The sequence below is a fragment of the Panthera pardus genome, unplaced genomic scaffold (genome assembly GCF_024362965.1).
Source record: "Panthera pardus isolate Hobbes unplaced genomic scaffold, ASM2436296v1 HiC_scaffold_21, whole genome shotgun sequence".
Taxonomy (NCBI): Eukaryota; Metazoa; Chordata; class Mammalia; order Carnivora; family Felidae; genus Panthera; species Panthera pardus.
In genome coordinates, this window is record NW_026526777.1 from 37,232,778 (window position 1) to 37,253,497 (window position 20,720).

Below are 20,720 nucleotides of genomic sequence, written 5' to 3' on the forward strand. Positions count from 1 at the left end.
GTTCCAACCAGACCTGAGACCTTGAGCTAAGGGAGTCAAAGCAGGAAAGGACTGGCTCAGCTTGGTTGTCCCAGGTTGAAGGGTAAGATGTGTACAGTTCAAAGGCACTTGAGGAAAATCTGAGATGCTTTTTATTTGTAGGTACTTGTGATTCCAGTGTGGTTAGGTTAGATTTCTAACTGCTCGGTAATTCTCCGCGTCCTACCCGACACCTTCCTGCGCGTCCGCCCTTCCCCTGGGGCCTGCGCCCCTCGCCAGGACTGCTCCGGGCCCCGCCCAGGCCCCGCCCTTCCCGGGTCCCGGGCCCGCCCTCCTTCCTCCCCCGGTCTGGCTCCGCGAACAGGGCTGGGGGGCTGAGAGCCTGGCCCCCGCCTCGTCGCCGGTCGCTGCCTGGAGTAGCCGCGAGCCTGCGGACCAGCGCCGGCTGAGCACCCCCGCGCCGAGCCACACGTGAGTCCCGGCAGGTCGCCTCCGGGGCGGTGGCCGCGCCGCGGTGATAAGCCCCGAGGCTGTAGAGCTGGAGTGAGGGGACCGAGGAGCGTTCTTCGGCTCGTCCCGTTTGCTTTGAAACCGAAAGCGCCACAGCGGCACGGGCCCCGCAACCACCTCCTGGCGCCTGGCGCTCGGCTGTGGGGGGTCCCGGGCCTGGCCGCCCGCCGCGCTCGCGTCTAGCGCGTCCCGGACCAGCGCCGGGCGGCCGCGGGGTGGGGGTTGGGGGGCCGGGGGAGCCTGCTGGGTTGGTGGCCGCTGCTGCGGGCGAGGGGGTGCAGTTGGGTGTTGAGGGTCAGAGCCAGGCTCCGCGGCTCCGAGTGGGTTTTCTTTGCAGGAGAAGGGTGTGTCGTGGACGGAGACCGGGGGTCTGGGCTGGGGAGCTGCTGCAGAGCGCGGCTGTGGCCTGGAGGGACCAGGTTCAGGTTGAGGGGTGATTTCCAGGCGTGCCCTGCACGCACGCACTGCAAACCCCAGGCTCTCCGTTCGCACCCTTCAGCGCCCCCTCCACTTCTGCAGGACTTCTCCAACCTGAGCCCTCTGGAATGAAACTTTAATATTGGAATGAATGGAAACCTCCACGAACTGTTCGATTGAGCGTGCTCATTTAGAAACACCACACAGCACACAACACACACACACACACACACACACACACACACACACACACACACACACACACACACCCAAAGCCGAGCTTGGAGGGGTCTTGGAAGAAACCAAGGTTCAGGGAGGTGAGTTGCCCTGGGACACCCAGAGGATTGGTGGAATCTGGGTTTTCCAGAACAGATGGCTTCCCCCTTGCCGCCGCTCTGCAGGGTTTTGGCAGTTCTGAAGATTTTCTGTGAATACCGGGGCCTCACTCTTATCGCTGACTCCACTGGGCTGCTCTGCCCGCTGCCGACTTTCTCGGCTGGTTCTGCCCCCTCCTGCAGAGTTTCCATATTTGGCTATTTCAGATTTACTTTCTCGAACTCAGTTATCGCCCTGTGGCTGGCAGGGCCGCTCTAGGCCAGCGGTGAGGTTGGGAAAAGGCTGCCCCTGCAGCCCCACCCTCCACAGCCCTGGGCCGTGACCCGTGTCCCTGAGGACAGGCATCTAGTAACCAATTTAATTCAGTAAATATTTATTGGGCACAGGTGCTGTGTGACTAAGGCCAGTGGAATATGGTTTCTTCCTCTAGAGACGTTCGCGGTTTAAAAGGGCTCTGGAAGACAAAATGCAAAGAAATGGAGGTGCTTCTGGGAATAGAACAGTTACGTGTGTGAGAGAGAATTTTAGGCCGGGAAAGGCTGGGTAGGGCCTCTCAAATCCAGGGTGCTGCTGCTGGCTCTGTCTGCCCTTGTCACATGGCCGATGAAAGGGAGTTAGTACAGTTGATGGTCGGGTGAAAACTATTTGACCACTCCTCCCTGTGGTCTACTCGGATTTGCATAGTAAGGTCACTGCTGCAGGAAAGCTGGTTGTGAGATGGAAGCAGAAAATATCTAGCCCCTGTCGAGGCTTTCTTGTTTTCGTTACCATTCTGTTTTGAACTGTGTGGAATGGGTAGGCCCTCAGATCCTGGACACAGGCAGGAGAAAGTCACCTGTGTGAGCCCGGCTCTGGACGACCTGCTGGAGGGGCAGTGATGGAGGAGGTGACTTTCTCAGGTCCTCTGGGCTGAGGTCCGTGGCCGTGAGGGTAGGATGGGCAGCGTTTCCATCTGTCAGCAAGCATCACCTGAGCACCCATTGGCTATGGGTGGCAGGGCAGTGGAAAGAGTACGGAAAGGAGAGGGAGGCCCCGTCCACTGGAAGTACTAAGTCTGTAACTGGGATATTTAAGTGGGGGCGATCTGCAGAGCGAGGGAGCTGGATGCCTCTGAGTCAGCCTAAGGCTCGTCAGCCTTAGACAATCAGACCTTCTGTGATTATCTCAGCTTCTCAGCAGAGGACCCTGAAGAAAAAATAATTCCATGTTTGTAAAGCTCTTTCCTTTTTAAAGCATCTTCTCATTGCTGTTCTCATTTTGTTCTCCCTGATATTCTAGTGAAACAGGCCAATGCAGGATTATTCTCCTTGTCTCCCAGATGGTGAGGGTGAAGTCCTGAGTGTAATAACCCTTTAGGTTCCACTGCTGGGCCGGGCCTGGGTCTCTAAGGTGCCTGGTTCCTCTGCTCCAGGCCCCCACCCTGGTTTCTCAGACAACTAAATCAACCCACCTCCTCAGTCTGGACTCTGGTAACACATGTCTGGTGTGCTCCCAGCCACACAGAGCAGAGTCCCCTGGAGGCTCTGCCTGGGGCGTCACATGGACAGACATCTGCTCTGTTAGCTCTACCCCAACTCAGTGAACTCGGGGCAAGACCTGTGTCTATTCTGGTTTGGGTCCTGGAATCTGACAGAGTTGGCCTAAACAAATGTCTGTGTTGAATTCATTTGAGATGTGTCTCCCTTGGGACCGATGGCTGGGGAACATGTGCTCGGTGGGGCTCTGGACAGAGAGGCTGAGCTGTCAGCAGGACTTGCTTAGACCCCAGGAATCAGAACAGCCCTGTGCAGTTTGAAAATAGCCTTTCTGATCTGATTAACTTCTCATGGCCTCCCTGAGAGAAGGGAAAGGCAGGTTGCTGTTCCTTCCACTTCCCTGGTTGCAAGCTAGGGCACAGAAGTGACCGGAAAGATTTCACAGAATGTAGGGACCAGCCAGGACCCCAGTCCAAGTCTCCTGACTCTAATTCCTGTGCTCTTCTCCTGGTATTTTGGCTAGAGGAAGCCAAAATTCTGGGCAGGAGGAGCGTGAGAGAACCAGAAAGGCATTCATCAAAGGCCACCTGACACCTTTGTCACTGGGGGTCTTTAAGGGCTAATAGGCCAAGGGAAGGGGGGAGCTGTGGCAGACCCAGTCTCTGAAGAGCTTTTTCTGTGCAGATGGTGGCTTTTACTGAGGCTACTCTGGGGCAGGAGTCATCACCCCAGCAGAGCGAGGTGGGCATCTGTGTGTGTGCTGAGGGTAGAGGGCACCAGGGCAGAAGCGATCTTCAGGGCTGGAGGGTTCCTGCCCCTGCTGAGGCCAGGGTTGGGCCCCACTGAGCTTGTGGCTTTGCCCAGAGGAAAGCTTTATTTGGAGGGTCAGACAGTAGTTGACCCACATGGCCCCTGGCAGGCCCTGTCTTGTGAGGAAGTGGACTGGAGGACCAGAGAGGAAATAAAAGTGAAAATACTCACCAGTCCTGACAGAAAAATTCAAAGTCAGCTTGAAGCGGCAGTGAGGAGTATATTCTGCGTATTGTTATCTGGAGGCAGGTGGCGACACATGATTAGACGGTGCCGTGGCCAGAACTGGGTACCTCTGCAGATACCTGCAGGGTCTGTGGGCCCCGTGTTGAATGACAGAGCCCAGGGAGCACCCCTTCCGGAGTGTGTGAACAGGGAAGGGGGACCCATTCACTTTCAGCAGCTGCCCATGCCTCATTGCCGGACATGCGCTCCACCAGCTTCTCTCCTCTCCAGTCCAGAACATCCCTGGGATTTCCCCCATGGTCTGTTTCCTCTCAGGGAAGAGGTACTCTCCTGACCCATGGGAGGGAGAGCACCTTCTCCACCTATGCCCCTGATGTAGCCCTCTTCTCCCTCTGACGGGCTCCATCCATCGTTCCCTTACCACTGACCTCTTCCTCTGCCCCACTAGCTCAGCCTCTGTTAAACAGGAACAGCCCATGTTTCTGCAACCCCTCTTCTCTCCCTTTCACTGAAAAGCTTCTGGAAAGAGCAGCCAGCACTTGCACTTATGTATTCCTCGCTCCGCGCTGTGCACCTGCCCTGCCGCTCAGATTGCCCGAAGGTTTCTGGGGCCTGGTAATCCTCAGTCGCCAGCCTGCTCGGCAGCTGTTGCCCATCTCCTTGGAGGGTGCCCCACTGTCCCCACTGACGTTCCCTTCATTGACCTTGAGCTTCTCATCCTCCTCCCTCCCTGCAAGTGCCCATATGAGGACCAGGCTGTGTCCTCAGGCTGGCCCTCTAACCCCTGTGCTCCTCTCCCTAGAGCCCTCCTGTCCTCCCATGGCTCAAACCAACACTCTTCAGGAAAGGCTCTGTCTCTCACCCAGCTCTGTTCCTGGCCGTTTTGATTTGTGACACACAGAATCTTTGCCGTGATGTTTCCAGAGCCCCTCAGACACGCATCCCAAGCCGTGCCTTCCTCTGAGTTCTCCCTCACCTGTGCAGACATCACTGTTCTCCCACAGTCACCTCTGGCCTGTCTCCCCTGGCCGGTTCTGGTCCCCAGGGCGGCACCCTGAGTTCACGTCCATTCGACACATCCATTTGACCTCTTTCCTGTATTACCTTGATTGTGCATTCTCTCACTTTCCTGCCTTTCCGTTTCCTCTCCTGCACTGCTGCAGAGGGGCCGCCTAAATGCATAGTGGAAATAGTGTGGACTTCAGAAGCTGCGTTCAAATCTGAATTTATGACTTGCTGGTTGTAGTTGTATGATCTGGGCAAGTTGCCCAACTTCCATGAGGCTCTGTTTCCAATGGTAAATAGAGATAGTAATGTCACCCACTTGGGGTTGCTGGAAGGATTAAATGAGCCAATATATACACAGAGCCTAGCGTCTGGCGGATACTCAGTAAAGCTGTTTTTCTTCTATGTGTTTGATAGCAATAGGGAGTTGTGGGGTTTCTGGGGAGGTGGAAAATGTGTGTGGAGCCTAAAGGCATTCACATTAAATTAAAAAGCAGACAAACAAAAGAACTGCCAAGTTCCAAGGGAGCCCATCATTTAAACTAGCCTGTTGCTGACACTTGGCAATCTAGACCGAGCAGAGCTCAGCAGCCAGGTAGGTGGGCTCGGATGGGACTGGACATGGTGGGGATAAGCTGGGACAAGCCCTTGGCAGCCAGAAGGCAGAGAGGAGGGCAGGAGGCATAAGATAATGGAGGCCCAGGCCCAGGGAGAGGGTTTCAGGGGCAGGATTCCAGCCTTTAGAATAATGTGTGGGCACAGTAGCCGCCATCTTGGAGGGATAGTTGTGCTGGTAATAAGGTGACACAGGGACCCAGCAGAAGAAATACAATGGATTTGGGAAGCAAAATACAGGCACTGGCTTGATCACCAGGAGCAGAGAAGTCCTTTAATGGGATCCAACTATGTAAGCAGAGCAAAATGTGGAGTGAGGTTGACTGGGTACAGAACAGCCAGCCAGAGCCTTTTCCACACTCCCTTACTAAGGAAGGTGGCTGGGAACAGCCAGGCTGTGTTCTGAGCCTTCCATTTGCATTTGTAGAGGGCCCTTGAGGCCAGAGGATGGAGGCAAGTGGGTGGAGTGAAGCTAAACAGTCATGAAAGTCCCTCTTCTGCCTTCATGACATTAAGATTCTGAGGAAGAGGCTGGGCAGATACCTACGCTACAACTTAGCAAATTTACCCTGCTTCCCTGGGTTAAAGGCAAATAATTTAACATAAAGTGAAGGCCTAAGTGCTAAGTAGTTGCAGAATAAAAGAAGTGATTCACCAGTTGGGTGGGGTTATTCCAGGAAGCCCTCCTGAGGAGTGAGGAGAAGTGGGCCAGAGAGATGGGAGGGGATATTGGACCCTAAGCGAAGGCATTTGAAAGGGATAAAGGAAAGAGTGAATAGTTGCCTTTAATGGATGGGAAGTAGATTATTCTGGAACCCCCATATTGAAGTGGTTTATTTGAAAAGCCAATAATTTGGATTGTTACCTCAACTGCTCAGTGGCACTTCTGGAAGACCTTTCTGAGAAATGTCCAATGCCATGGATATTAGCCGTGGACAGACAGACACTACCTTCTTTCAGTCTTTTCTTGGTATTAATTCCATATGTGTGACTTCACTGGATTCATTTCATTGATGCTGGATCATTGGAGCAAATGTGACTTCTCTAGCATCCATTTCTTCCACCTTACAATCATAGTGCTTGATTCTCTCAATGTCAGCTCTGCTTAGGCTGTGTTAAACAGCTGTAGGGCCTTTTACACCTGACTTCCCTGTTCCTAACTTTCTTCACATCATTTCTTCTGCCTAGAGTGCCTCCTGTATTAATCTACTAATTCATGCCCCCCGCCTTTGAAGGAAAACCCAAATTCATCTCGTGTTAAGAAGGCTTCCCCAAGACCATACCCAGCTTTGATGATTTTCTCTGAGGGCTCACAGGATTCAGCGTATAGTCATACAGATATGATTCATTACAATGAAAGGATCCAAAGCAAAATTGGCAAAGGGAAAAGGCACATGGGGCAAAGTCCAGAAGAACCCAGGCGCAAGCTCCAAGAGTCCTCTCCACCACTGACGTCACATAGGGTCACGTTATTCCTCCAGCATTGAATAGTGACAACATGTGAAATGTTGTCTACCAGAGAAGCTCATTAGAGACTCGGTGCTCAGGGTTTCTATTGAGGACTGGTCATGTAGGTACCCTCTGCCTAACGTATACCAACATTCCAGACTTCCAGAAGAAAAACAGGTGCTTAGGAATAACCACATTGTTTGCAAAACAGTTTGGGGACAGTGAGCCACCCAAATTAGTTAGGAGAATTGGCCCCAAATCCTCCTTCTAAGATGTTAACCAAGGGCCATCCTTGGAAACAGAACTTCCCAAGGATGGCAGTCTCAGGCCTGCTATGTTACCTCTTTTCTGCACAGCTTGCCTGCATAATTCCACCCGATAGTGCCTAGCTATGCTTATGCTGTAGAGAAAATCACTCTAGATAGGAGCCAGGAGACCTAGGATCCAGCCCAGCATGGCTACCTACTGCTGGATGACCCTTTGAAGCTCTCACTCCATTTTCTTCTTTCCTGTGGAAGAGGGGAATTGTAATTCTTCCTTGTAGACCTCAAGGGTGAGGCCTACACCCTTGATAGTGGGTTATTCTATCTATCCCTCTTGGTTGAGCACCTACTGTGTGTCAGGCACTGAGTGAGCACTGTGGGAGTACAGAGGGAAGTGTGGTGTAGTGGCTTTGAGAGGAGACCAGTCTGATATTAAACCCAGCACTTACCAGCTGTGTTACCTTGAACATGTTATATAATCCTGATCGGTAGAATGTGAATAGGAAAATAAAACTGGTGCCCACACCTCAACGGGTTGCTGTGCACAGTGGAACAACCCATGTAAAGCTTCTAGCCACAGTATCTGTCACGTTGTAGGCCCCCAAAATGGCAGCTATTAATTCACTCAGATAGTTGAGCGGTTGCTGTGTGCCAGCAACTTGAAAAATACGTGGCCCCAGGCCTGCTTTCTGTTTGCTGGTTCGGGTTAATAGTGAACAGATAATGACATACAAAAATGAATTGCAGTCATAGTAAATGCTATGAAGGAGAAGTACAGCATGGTAAATAGCATGCAGTTTGGAAGAGGGGACCTAACGTGGCTGAGGAGGCATGTGAAGGCCTGGCTGAATATGTGATGCTTAAGCTGGACCTCAGTGAGTTTCGCTCAGAAAGAGGTTAGGGGAAGGGGAGGACAGGATGTTTCCAGTGGAGACAGCAGCTTGAGCAAAGGGAGACCGGCCTTAGGGGTGAACGCTGTAAAGAGGGCAGTTTTGCCACTTGTATGAAGAATGGCAAACAGGGGCACCTGGGTGGCTCAGTTGGTTAAGCATCTGACTCTTGATTTCAGCTCAGGTCATGAGTTCATATTTTGTGACTTCGAGCCCCAGGTTGGGCTCTGTGCTGACTGTTAGGAGCCTGCTGGGGATTTGCTGTCTCCCTCTCTGTCTGCCCCTCCCCTGCTCGCTCTGTCTCTCTCTCAAAATAAATAAATAAAAACTTAAAAAAAAAAAAAAGAATGGCAAAAAGACCAGGGAGAATGGAGAATAAAAGGTAGGGGAGGAGGGGGGCTTCCAGTGACCCTAGAGATTGGACGGGACCATTGCAGCATGCATTAGGGCTTTGGAACGTTAAGAGGAATGGGAGGCTGTGAAAAGATCGTGTGAGTGACACAGCTTGGTGTTTTCAGAAGCTCAGTCAGGCGGTGTGTGGAAAATGCTCTGGAGGAGTGAGTGGGTGAGGGAGACCAGTTGTAGGAGGCTGTGCTGTGGCCCAAGTGAGAGGGATGGTGGCTTGAATCAGGGTGTTGGTCATGGGGGTGGAGAGAAAGAGGCGGAGTGTACCTGTCAGGTACACTCAGGGGGCGTCTGTGACTGATGGGATGTGGGGGAGGAGAGAGAAGGCATCGCCCAGATGATGCCAGTTATCTGGCAACAGCAGGAAGATAAAAGAGTTGGGTCTTTACCAAGAGGTAGCTCTGGGGAGAGCAACTTAGGAGAGGGGAAATCGGTTCAGTTTGGGATGCCTTGGCTTTGGAGTTCCTATAAGACAATCGGAAGAAGGCACTCAGCAGGCAGCCTTCATGTGGGTCTAGATGCAGAGGAGGTCTGGGCTGGAGAGAGAGAGAGTTGGGAGTTGTTAGTTCATACATTGTCTCTGTTCTTGGACAGTGTGGTTTCAGGGAAGCTAAAGGGAGAGTGTGTGTGTTTGGGGAAGGGCATGGAGGGGGCAACAATGTCTGATGTTGCTTAGAAGTCAGGTAAGATGAAGACTGGAAACGGACCATTGGCGTTAGTGAGCCAGCAGTCACCGATTTGGGTGGCTTGGTGAGGGTGTGAGCCAGGCCCGAGCCGGCTGAGGATTGGACTGAAGAGAGGCCAGTGGAGACAGTCCCTCCACTGTGTTGAGGGTGAGGGTGAGTGAAGAAGTTTGGCTGTGAGAGGAAGGAGAGCTCGAACTTTCGAGAAACGTGAGAGTGAGGATTTTTAGTGTTGCTTGATCTCTAGAGAGATCGTGGTTGTGTGAGAGTGATGGAAGGAGCCAGCTGAAAGAGAGAGGTTGGCGATGAGGAAGGGGGGTGGGTGACAGTGGATGTGAAGCTCCCTGAGGAGGCAGGGGTCCAGGACAGGTGGAGAAGTTGGCTTCATTCAGAGGTCACCTCTAACACGCTCTGAGAGGGAGAGGGCAGAGCAGGGGCCCCCGTGCAGGGAGACACATAGGTCTGGTGGCAGGAAGTGGAGGTCTTTCTGGTCTGAAGACTTCTATTTTTTGTGTGCAATAGGAAGTGAAGTTTCTGGGTGAGGCTGGGGGGCGTGGTCACGGTTTGCAGAGAAGAGAAAGGTTTGAAATAGATACTGAAAACAAGAGAGTGAGCTGAAAAGGAAAACCTGGCCTCCAACTCTGTTACCTGTTCACATGGTGAAGCCTCCAGAAAAGGACCCTGGCAAATGTGATTTCACCTGTCTAGCACCTTGTGAGGCACCTGGGTGAGGGCCCTATACATATTTCTTGAGTTGAATTGTTGGCCTTGTCTACCTTTAAAAATCCTCCTCAACATTTTCCCCTCCTTCCCAGGTACCTGGCTTCCCCTATGACATCTCACCAGGGGCTGGTTCATGTTAGTAGGACTAAGGACCATGGCTCAGACTTGGCCCTTCCAGCCCTGTATGGCTAGACCCTCCCCTCCTGACACTAACTACCTCTCCCCAAGTCAGCCATCCTTTTTTTTTTTTTTTTAATCTTTTAAAAGTTTATGTATTTGTTTTGAGAGAGACAGGCAGCGTGAGTAGGAGAGGGGGAGAGAGAGAATCCTAAGCAAGCTCCACACTGCCAGTGCAGAGCCCGATGTGGGGCTCGAACCCACGAACTGTGAGATCATGACCTGAGCCGAAACCGAGAGTCAGACGCTTAACTGACTGAGCCACCCAGGCTCCCCTCAAGTTTCCTCTGTCTAGCTGTAACTGGTGGAATTTTAGGACTAATAAACAGTTAAGATGGGAAGTTTTAGGTACCGGGAAGCAGCATAGGTAGGAGAGAAGCTTTCCTGCTTTTTGCAGAATTCAGTCTTTCTGTGAGTGTTTATGGTATGCCTGTCATGGGCGCCCTTCTAAGTATTAGCACCTCAGTAAACAAAGGAGACACCTCTGCCTCCTGGAGAGCTTGCGCTCTGCCTGGGGAAGACGGGCAGTAAAGAAGTAAACCTCAACATGCCTGATGGTGGGGAGTGCTCTGGAGAAGAATGCATCAGGTGATGGGGCGTGTGGTCAGGGATGGTTGTGTTTGCAGTTGGGGAGATCAGTGGAGACCTCACTTGAGAGGGAGCGTTTGGGCAGATACCTGAAGTGCAGGAACAAGCCATTCAGGTGTCAGGGGGACAGACAGCAAGTTAAGGCGCTTGCACTAGTCAAGAAAAAGTGAGGCCATGAGACTAGAGTGTGTGAACAGGTGGAGAGTGCTAGAAAATGAGGACAGGCCAGATCGCATTGGACTCAAAGGACACTGGCTTTAACCCTGAGTGACATGGGGGCCATTGGAGCCCAGAGGAGTGGCATGTCTAACTTCTGTTTTTAAAAGGATAGCTCTGGCTGCTGGGGTATGACTGGGCTGTACAGGGAAGGACAGGGGCAGGAGGCCAGCTAAGAGATTAATGCTGTTCCCCATAGGGAGATGACACTGGCTTAGACCAGGGCGGTTGTGCTGAAAGTAGGGAGCAAGGTTTGATATGTTTGGAAGAAGAGCCGAGAGGATTTGTGTTGTGGGGTGCAGAGTAAGAAGATCAAGGGTGAGTGACTCCCGAGTTTTGGTCCAAGCAATAGGGTGATTGTGACAGCATTTTACTGAGGTGGAGGAAGGCCATGGGAGGAGCAGGTTGGGTGGGGCGCCAGGTAAACAAACACAGAGGTATGGACTAGGCACTTGGAATGAGGAGAGGTCCAGATTGCAGGTAGACATCGGGGCACTGTCAGGGATGGCATCTAAGGGAGGAGCCAAGATGAGCTCACCAGACAGAAGAGGTCCAGCACCAGCCTGGGCCCTCTGAGAGATGGGGACATGAGGAGTAGCTAGTGCGGAGGAGGAGGAGGAGTCTAGAAGCTGGCCCAATGGTCTAGTTCTGTGCATCTCACACGGTACTGGCTGTAGAATCTGGCTACTACTGAGAGATCCTGATTCTGAAATATGTTAACTAGGGTAGGCTAAAAGATTGTAACAAATAGGCTTCTGAAACAGAGGTCTGTTTCTTTGGGGTAAAGTATCCAAGTCAGCATCTTTGTCATGCTCCAGGGCATACTCTTAGAGCACATTGTTGGTGTACTTTGTATACAGGCATGGCCCCCACCTAGACTGAAAACCTCTTGGGGACAGGAACTGTCTGGTAACTGGGGGTCGACCCCCACTCCACCCTCTCCCGCAGTAGAATGAGGCACAGGCCTATGCACACAGCAGGCACTGAATAAGTGCTGACTAGGAGTGAAGGATGGACATGCATGGATATTTAGTGCTTATTTACGTGGCAGGCACTGTGTGCTAGTAATTTACGTGGATCAACACCTTCAATCTTAACTCTAAGCCATAGAGGCAGCTACTATTCTCCCATTTTCTAGATGAGGAAAAGAGGACACAGGTAAGTGAATGGCAGAAGGAATCGAACCCAGCGGTCTGGGTCCAGAGCTGGTCTCTAGGCTTTCCTGCCTCTCCTCGAGACCTCCATCTTGGTGTTGGTTGGGATGTGGTCCATTTCCCTCTAGCTATGACACAGAGCAAAGAGCACTGGACTTGGTGTCAGGAAGCCTAGGTTCACATTCCTGCACCACTATGTGCCCGCCGTGTGATTTGGGGCAATTCGATTGACAGCTTGGGGCCTCAGGAACTTCATCAGAAATGTGATGATATTGCCACAGGGTTAGTGTGAGGACTGGGTATGATGTTGTATGTAAAAATAGAAACTGCTGGGGCGCCTGCATGGCTCAGTTGGTTGAGCTTCCGACTTCGGCTCAGGTCACGATCTTGCAGTTCGTGAGTTCAAGCCCTGCGTCGGGCTCTGTGCTGACAGCTTGGAGCCTGGAGCCTGCTTCGGCTTCTGTGTCTCCCTCTCTCTCTGCCCTTCCCTGCCACTTTCTCTCAAAAATAAACATTAAAAAAATAAAAAATTTAAAAAAAAGTAGAAACTGCTAAGTATCAGGGTGTGTGAAACTGGTGTTATTTTTATCATCTTGAAAAATCAAACTGTGGAACTCCTAAGATTGCCCAAAAAAAGTTGCCAGAGGGGTATAGACCACAGGAAACCCCACAGGCCTTGCTTCAACCAAAATAGTTCCTCTGTACAATTTTTATTTATTTTTTTTATTTTAGAGAGAGAGAGTGCAAGTGGGGGAGTGGGGCAGAGGGAGAGAGGGAGAGAATCTTAAGCAGAGCCCATCACGGGCTGTCTTCAACTCTGGGATATCACGACCTGAGCTGAAATTGAGAGTTTAACGCTTAACCAACTGAGCCGCCTAGGTGCCCCTGTATACTTTTTTATTTACTGATATTTCTGCATAAGATTTGGTTTGATGAGTTTCACTGTTTTCAAAAGGTTGTGACACTCTTGTCTAACTCATCTCTTAAACCCTGTCACAGTTGACTGGCTTAGTTTTGTGGGGGAAAGCCATTCTTTCAAATGCTTTCTCTTTCTCTTGGGTCTCCTCCCTGGGCTCCTTTCCTTCTCTCCCTCTTCTGTGGTCCTGATCTCAAGAACCTGATGTCCAGTGTTATACTAGGACTACAGCGTTCTGTGACCAGGACTCTAGGGTGCCCACCCATGTGTGGGTGGGGCAACTGGGGTATACATGGGGTAGCAGACCTCAGGAAGCTTTCCCCCTCAAGCTTGGGCGAGAGGGCCATCTCTGGTCCCATCTGCTTCCTCCCTGGGCCTGGGCCAGAGCTGGCCTCACTGCTGATCAGGAGAGATTGTTCTGTCTGCCTCTCACAGAACATCAGCTCATGTCCCGGCCACAGCCTCACCCAACTCTCAGACAGTGGGCAGTGCATCACACGTCTGTGGTCAGCTTTGGAGATGTGAACCTAGCACAGAGGCAGTTGTACGCAAGCATGTGTGGGGGATGAGGCATGGCTAGAATGATGTTGGCCTTTGGTAGCTAAAAATCACTAAAAGGTCAAGCCAAGGTGGCTTGGCACGTCTGTTCTGTAGCCTAAGATGGTCTCAGGTCCCTCCCTTTTCCTCTGAGCACCCTTGGGCTAAGAAGGGTGAGGCCAGGTGAAGGTTTCTAAATTCCCAGCCTGATCTAAACTATTGTCTGTTGGCCATGTATCCAGACTGCCATGCGGCTCTGCTTGTCCGGCCCCTGGAATTGCGGTCTCCCTGTCTATGAGAAAATGGAATGGTTGGGAAGGGAGAGGGCGAGAGAGCTGTGAGGCTGATCTGACACCCCAGCATGTGATGAAGTGGGGATCCCCACCCACATGTGGAAGTAAGTCCGGTTGGGATGAGGAGGCCTTTCCCATGAGGAGAGGTGGGAGTTTGGCAAGAATGGGGGACAGAGGCTGATCCAGTCTCAGGGGACTCCCACGTGGAGCCCTGCAGAAGTGTGGTCGGTGGGGGGGGGGGGGGTCAGGGCCAAGGGATCAGGGGGTTTCAAGGAGGAAGTACCAAATGCCACATAAAGGGCAGGATGGCCATGATTTAGGACAGACTAATCAGCAGCTCTGATTGTGTGATTACAGTTTAGGTCATGGAACGAACATAATATGCTTTTCCAAACTACCTACCCATTCCCCCAGTCCCCGCCCAACACTCAGATGATTCGGGGACCCCAGCTTATTCAAGGGCAGGGTACAGATGAACTGGGAGAGCAGGCAAGGCTTCAGGGACGTGCCCATGGGACCCTAGGAGGGACACAGGTCTGCAGGCACTGCTGGAGCCAGGAATGGAAGGGAGGGGAGGGGGCTAAGTGGCCCATGCAGGTGCTGCTTGGTGGGAGTGGGGGTGGAGGGAATCCAGGCCCACCGTGCTGCATTTCTGCTTCCCCATCAGTGTCTGCATGCAGTAGGTCCTCAGCAAGGGAAAGATTTACACAAAGTGACTGAATGAATGAACATTTAGTGGGAGATAGTCCAGTGTAAGCATGAGTTCAGAATAACGCACTGGGTGAAGTGAGGAGGAAAATGTGTTTGGAGGAGGAAATAGAGAAGTGAGAAAAATGACAACAGAAAGGCAGCTCTGGGTGGAGAGAGAGCAGTTAGCTTAGTGAAGGGTCCTCGATGAGGGGGAGTAGTACCCTGTTTGGGGGAGGGCGTAGTATCTGAAGAAATCATGGAAATGGGTTCAACTTATGCATATAAGTGAAGATGAATCAGCAAGGTGCTGTGCCCACCTGCAAGGGAGTAGTTGTGATTCAAGCCTTAATGGGAGTGCTGACTGTAGGTGAGGGGACAGTGGGGTGTGGGGGGGGGGGGGGATGGGCTCTCCAGACTCAACTCTGTGATCAGAACTGTCATTTATCACCATCACTTCTGTGCCTAGACAAGGGGACCGGAGCGGGGTAGGAATATAGGGATACAGCAAAAGCAAAGTGCATTCACAGAAAAGCAGTGAGTGAGGGAACACACACAAGCATGAAAAAACATGGGAAGGAAATGGGAATATTTAGGCAGGTTGCATGGGGGAGGGGAAGAGATGTTGGGGAGTGGTTGAGGTCATTGTCTCCTACGTGCAGGGTTGTCTTCAGGAAAGGGATGAGGTTCTTTCCCTCCTCATGGACCAAAACAACTCCTCATGTCCCTCCTTTTGCCCTCATTCTTCCCCATCTCCTTGAACAGAACCACCTCCCCCAAGGTACTGAGGTCCAAATCCTGGCATCAGCCTCCAGTCCTCCCTGCCTCCAAGCTTCATATTCAGTCATTTATTTGCTCCATTTCCCTGCCACCACCATAGTTCAGCTCTGTGTCATCTCTCCCTGATGGCTACAGCGTCCCCACATAGAGATCACCCTACTGACTGCTTTACCCCTGTCCCCAGCCTCAAAGTCTATTGTCTGTGCAGCATCTGGAATGGTCTTTTTAGGCTCCAAAGCAGACACTGCCATTGGCTCCTTGAAGTACTCATGCTGCTTCCCATTGCTGTGTTCTTAGAACATACCCGACTCCTTCCCGTGGGCGACCAGGCCCATGTGATCTGGCTCCGGCCCTATCTCCTGCTGCTCTTCCTCTTGTCCCTGACATTAGGCAACACCGGCCTCTCTGTTTCTTGAACATGGCAAGGCCTTTCCCAGAACTGATCGTTACCCTTGCTGTCCCCACTGCCTGCAGAGTCCTTCCTGCTACTCCTCACATTTGCTCCTCCCCTTCCTCCCCTCGCTGTTCAGGTATCCCCTCCTCCATGAGCCCTTCCTGTCCAAGTGGCTGCTCCTGTTTCTCTATCTCAACATCCTGTTTATTTTCTTCAAAGGACTCACCGTAGTTTGTTACTCCCTTGTCTCCTCCATTGGCTTGTAAGCCCCATAGGAGCAGGCTTGAACCCTTTCTGTCTTGTTCCTCCCCAGCCCCCAGAGCCTGATACTGTGCCCCACATGTCAGGCAGTCAGGTCATCCCCAGGGTAGGGGACCTTGATGGAGGGACTCTGGGAACAAATGCTTAATAATAATAATAATAGTCATCACAGCATTTCCTGTGTCCACCGTTATAAGCTCTTCATGCAGAGGGGGGTCAGCAAACTTTTTCTGTAAAGAACCAGATAGTAAATATTTTAGGCTTTGGGCCATGTGGTCTGTGGCACAACTGATCAATTCTACTGTGGTAGCAAACAAACAAACAAACAAAAACCCCAGCCATAAACAATATGTAAACAAATGAGCATTGCTGTGTTCTGATAAAACTTTATTCACAAAAACAAGTGGTGGGCCAGCTGATCCTTAATGTATAGTATTAACTTATTTAATCTTTAAAGATTCTACAAGGTAATTATCATTATCATTATCACTATTTTATAGATGAAGAAACTGAGAAGTGTAGAGACCAAGTAACTTGCCTGAAGTCATACAGCTATTCAGGGATAGAATCAAGATTTTTGCCTAGGCAGGTCGACTCCAGAGTCCATGGTGCTAGCCAACATACCACACTGCCTCTTGTCAGACTTTGGAGAAGCAGAGAGGAACCCCCAGCTCCTCCTTATCCCCTGAAGGCCTCCACTGCTTCCTGGCCGTAGGACCTCTGTAAGTTTCCTCATTCAACAAATTGGGGATGCTAATGATGTACGTACATCTTGGGGCTGCTGTCAAGATTAAAACAAGACTATGCATGTAAATTAGCTGGCTCTGAGCCTAGACATAGCCTCACTGCGTGTAATCCTGACCCAGATCCAATTCCAGCCCTTAGGTCCCATTCATATCTTTTCATATTGTCCCCTTGCCCTCTGTCTACCTCATTCAGATTTGTCCTAGGTTGTCTTCGTGGCCCTCCTTCTGACAGCCCCTTTCCAACAAGGCCTCACGTTAATCTTAGATGTCCCTTATTTAGCCAACACTGAGTGCTGTGTGCCAGGCATAGGGCTGGCTCTGAGTATCTGGGGATCAATGAAGACAGCTCTCCCTAGGAGCTCACCCAGGAGCTGAACCCCGACAGCAGGGAGGGCTTTGAAAGAGTGGGAGCTGAGGCTAGGGGCAGAGAGATAGAGTCAAAGCTTCCTAAAGAAGAAACTTTCACGTGGGAAGAGCAGTAGTGTTTTCTCTATTTTTTTTCTCTTGGTCTAAGTTTCTGAGAGCAAATCTGAAAGGTCTGCTTCAGCATCATTTGGAGCCAGGTGGACTCTGGAGGGTTCTGAGGCTTCCCTGTGAGTGAGACTGATGTTCAGGGAGCAGCTGCCACGGGGTACCTTCAGATGGGTGCCCCAGGAAGGGCGCGGGGATGCCCTTCAGCCCTTGAACCCCCTTTTCTTCACCAGCGGTGCTTTGCTGCACTCCCAGGAAAACAAGGAACCAGGAGTTTCCTGACAACTTGGAGAGAAGTCATACTTCTCTTCACAGGAATTAAAATCTTACCCACATCATTCATCCTGTATCCAAGAAAACCCTCTTCTGGGAAAGCATAAGGAAAAGAAAAGGAAAAGAAAATACACGCTGCTTCTGCTTCTGCTTCTGCAGTGCCAACGCCAGCCGTCACGTGGATCGGTGGTGGGTTTGGTGAGCTGTTGTCACAAATTATCTGGCTGTTGTGGTGTCACCTGGCCTCTGCATGGTCTCCCTCCCACATTATGCCTGATGGAAAACGGCCTCATTACTTCTGTATTTCTCCAAGGCCCTTCCTCTTTGTCTAGCCTGCATGGTGAAAGGTCAATGAAAATAAAACCAATTTTCTCCCAGAGGTCACAGTGCAGTTGTACTGTTGTTGTGTTAAGCTATGGAAACAGTGGAGAGGAAGAGAAGATCAGGGGTTGGAGCTGAGGCTGAGCAGTTTTCTTGAGGGGTTTCATCTTCCAAGGAAAGATCTTTCTGAGCCATTGAAGATGCAGGCTTTGGTAAGCACTTGAAATCCATCTCACTTCTCCCTCGTGCAATGAGGATAATGTACTAGATAAAATGCCTTTATTCTTCTTCCTCTTTGGTCTCCTCCTCCTCCTCCTCCTCCTCCTCCTCCTCCTCCTCCTCCTCCTCCTCCTCTTCTTTTTTCACTTTCCTGGTAGTAGCTGTTCTTCTTGGAAGAGCAGAATCTCAGAATTCAAAGGCCAGGTGACTGAGAGAGGGAGCTGCCTGTCCTTCTAACTGGTGGGCACCTGGCTGTCTGAGCCAGGGCACAGATTCCAGAGTCTCCTCGGGTTGCTGCGTCTTGGGATTTGACATTTTAACTTTTCCTCCTTACTAACCACATCTCTTCTCCTTTAATTTTAGCCCAGGACACTTTGTTGGCTCTCAGGTGGGTTTGGGGAATAACATCCTTGCACCTGCCCCTCTTGCTGAATGTGAGCATCCATCAGGGAGCTGGCTCCTTATGCTGGTGAAGCCTGAACAGAGCTGAGAAATGGGCAGTTTGCCTTCTAGCAGCCCATCCTATGACTGGTAGGTCTCATTGGCCAGTGCAGTGTTACCCCTCCATTGCCCATGGCTCAAGGACCATCCTGAGCCTCCTGCCCAGCCTTTGTGCCCCCACCTTGTTACCTGGCCCTGTAAGTCCCACCTGTGAGAGAAGGCAGCCTCTCTTGAGTCTGCAGATCTCAGGACCCTCCCTTACAAATGAGCCTTGGGGAAGGCTGTAGGCCTCTCCCACAGTCCTCAAACCCTTCCCCATCACTGCTAGACACTTACCAACCCCTCTGGACCCCAGAAGTCATTAGCAGGAAGGATCTCAGACCTAGTAAGGTGTGGAGGGTCACATGAGGCTGAACAGGGGTTACTTTGGGGGAAGGAGCACCCGTTCAATCCCAAGGAGGGAGGAAACAAGGTCTGCGCTGTAGCCACAGGTATAAGTGGGAAGGGCAGACTTCAATACTGGCTCCAAGGAATTTTCCCATTGCTGTCTCTCTGGGATGTCTTCTCTCTCCAGATCTTATTTTCCTGACATAGATCTAAACCTATTATGTCAAATGCCATCACTAAAATGACAACTGAATTATTTGTGAAGTAAAAAAAAAAAAAAATTAATGCCCTGGGCAATTTAAAACCACTTATTGATACCACAAAGGAAATGTGACCATTCGTCATTTATTCTGGAGGAGATGTTAGTTGTCCTGTCTTCTGACTCACCTCTACTCTCTTAAGACTGTCCCTAAGGGACCTCAACCTGGATATACCCCCTACCCACATCCTTGCTTCTTTGCTTCTCTCCTTCATCCTCTCCCATTGGTGTCATCAGATGAACCTGGGAGTTATCCTCCACTGTCCTCTCCTTCGGCCTTCCACGGAACCCATTTCTAACCCATTTCTCTGCATTTTATCTCAGAAATGCCTCACAAACATGGCTTCTCTTTGCCCCTGCCTTGGATCAGGCCATTGTCATCCTTCTTTATCTGTTAGATCAGCCTCTTCCCCTGAACTCCCTGTTTGGGCCTGTCCTGTATGTTCAGCATCCCTAAAAAGATCTAAACCTTGGGGTAAAATTTGGAATTCCTGACTGGCATTCATTAAGGGCTCTTCATGCCATGCTCCTCCTCTCTCTCCCTCTCTCTCCACACTTACATCTCACAGTGACCTTTTTAGGGGTTTCTGACAGGAATTTAGTTACACAGGAATCAACTTATACAGGTAAGCCGGGAAGCCGAACAGGAGACTCAGGGTGAGGGAACTTGGAGATGAGTCATGCGGGAGGCTGCCCACCCCCTCTAGAGCTTAGGAGCTGGAGACCACCCTCAGCCATGGAGGAGACCCAGTCACTGTTGAGATGCTGCCCAACTCCAAGAGATGGGAGAGAAATACTCTGGCTTCTCCCTCCACATTTCAATGTCTTGACAGTGTCTCTTATTATGCGAATCTAGCCAGAAGCCAGGGAGCATTGGGGGCCAACCCTCACCCCACGTGGTGATGCAGACCAGGGCAGGGGAGCAGAGAGTGGACCTGAGAACCGACAGGCAAATACCTGGCATGTTCCCTTAATTCCACTTCACCTACAGTTAATTATCAACCATTCCAGAACTTTTATGATATCCTCTGAAAAATTCTTTTATCTCCTTCATGTAGAAAATGTTTCCCCACTTCTTCAAGACCAGGTGAGATGTTTTCTTCTCTGTGAAATCAGCACAGACACCTCAGAAAGCATTAGCTACCCCTCACCTGGGCTCAAACAGTTCTTTTGTGGTACTTGTTACAAGGGTGTTATAATGCATCATTCTTGTGTCTGTTTGCCTCTGCTTGACTTGGAGACCCTCCAACAGCAGATGTAGTATCACAGATCTCTGCACTCTTGGGACCCAAACCAGGACATGTGCATACTGAGTCCATGGAGGGATGTATAAATGAGGTTGCTTTGTGGGGTGTCTTGCTCAAGGTTGCGTAGCTGGTGAGTGGCAGAGCAGGGATGGAGCCCAGGTCTCTGGGCCTGTGCCATTTTCACTCTGGAATTTCATCCGTAGTAACTAGTAACTCCCAAGAATGAGATCTTGAAAACTCTGGAAGCATAGCTCCTGGCCTTATATCTTACAAAATCTGAAATGATTTATAAAAACATTCTTTCATTCATCTAAACAAGATGTCTGGGGTCCTGTGGAAGTAGTGTGGACAGACAGACAGACAGACCTACTTTTCTTTTTTAAAGAAAAGTAGACAAGGACCTACTTTTCTTTTTTAAACCTGAGACTGAATTCTGCTAGATGTGTGTCCTTTCTGTTGTAACTAAAACCTAAACTCCTGTTGCTTCAGAATGTTAGACTGCTCATTATGTGTTCCCCAAAAATGAATCAGAAGAAATTTGTAAGTAAAGAACTTAAATCCTGACATCTACAGCTTTGCCTTTGGAATATCTAGAAAATTCTCGAGA

The 20,720-nt window shown here is 50.7% G+C and overlaps 1 protein-coding gene across 3 annotated transcripts in view; it reads left to right on the top strand.

The window, feature by feature from the left end:
* The first annotated feature begins 303 nt into the window (after positions 1–303).
* TRAF5 (TNF receptor associated factor 5) overlaps positions 304–20,720 on the top strand; it is a 50,952-nt gene continuing 30,535 nt past the window's right edge. Inside the window, exon 1 of one of the 3 annotated variants that reach the window (XM_019429145.2) lies at positions 304–450. The gene's annotated coding sequence lies outside the window, so the exon portion shown is untranslated. Of the gene's footprint in view, positions 451–17,923; positions 18,311–20,720 lie in introns of those variants that run through there. The other 2 variants (XM_019429164.2, XM_019429153.2) reach the window with 2 other exon arrangements.